Here is a 1,200-nt window from a genome sequence, read left to right on the forward strand (position 1 = left end):
GGATAAGGGCACATATGTAATACCTTAATCAATAAAGAAAAAAATAAAAATAATAATCTGAAAAAAAACACCTATTAGTGAGCTTGAGTTACCAGAAATACCAGTCATATTTAGGCCAATGCCCCGTTAAGTCTTTCTATCCTTGCTGCAAGATCCCAGGAACTTAGCCAATTTTTCCATCTTTCTTAGCTATCTGTCCTTGGGGTTCTTCATCCTCAAACTAAAACACATAATTATAGTTTTCAGGTCCCCTTCTTTTGTTGCTACTCATGAAAAAACAAAACAAAACAAACAAACAAACAAAAAAAACACCAAAAAAAAAAAACACCAAAACACTATACCAGCTTTTTTACTTCAAGGACCTTAATACTAAGTATTATAAGAATGATAATAATTAAAATGGCACATATCAGGAAGAGATAAAAATTTAACAAGTAATATAAGAGTTCAAATACTTAGGACCTCTGACCTAGGGGCCTGGACAGCCTTACTGGGTTTGCACCTGAAAGGTCCCTTGAATGCCTTTTCTCTTTTGCTTTGAATAGAACCTAAGAAAAGAACCTGCTTTTACGTGTAAGACTAATGATTTGAAATGACAGAAAAATGGGGGCAAGAATTAGCAACATCAGACATCTACTTGTTTCATGGGGATAATTTTCACTTTTGGAAAACGGTTGGCGACCGCTGCTCCAAAGGCTTCCTTAAACCAGTGGTCGCCAACCTTTTGGACCTCACGGACCACCTGTGGTACCCGAACCACCAGTTGGCGACCACTGTATTAAGGGACATTCATTTAGGTGGATTTATTGGTACAATCACATATGACAGTGGTTTCCTATCTTCCTTTTTAGCAAAAGAACAATTTTGTTATAATCCAATATATAAAATTGATAAAATCTGAATATTTTTGTTTGAAAACTAGATGGGCACCTCAAGTCCCATTCATGTGGCTTTCCCTCACAATCACCCACTCCACAAATTTTAGGGTCTCATGGAACACAGCTTTAAAGTACTGCCTTACTGTACCTCCTCAAAAGTTGTCTTCCTTTTTTTTAATTAAATCTTTATTGTTCGGATTATTACAGTTGTTCCTCTTTTTTCCCCCCATAGATCCCCTCCACCCGGTTCCCACCCCACCCTCTGTCCTTACTCCCCCACTGTCCTCATCCATAGGTGTACGATTTTTGTCCAGTCTCTTCC

This window comes from Myotis brandtii, unplaced genomic scaffold (assembly GCF_000412655.1).
Source record: "Myotis brandtii unplaced genomic scaffold, ASM41265v1 scaffold779, whole genome shotgun sequence".
Classification (NCBI taxonomy): domain Eukaryota; kingdom Metazoa; phylum Chordata; class Mammalia; order Chiroptera; family Vespertilionidae; genus Myotis; species Myotis brandtii.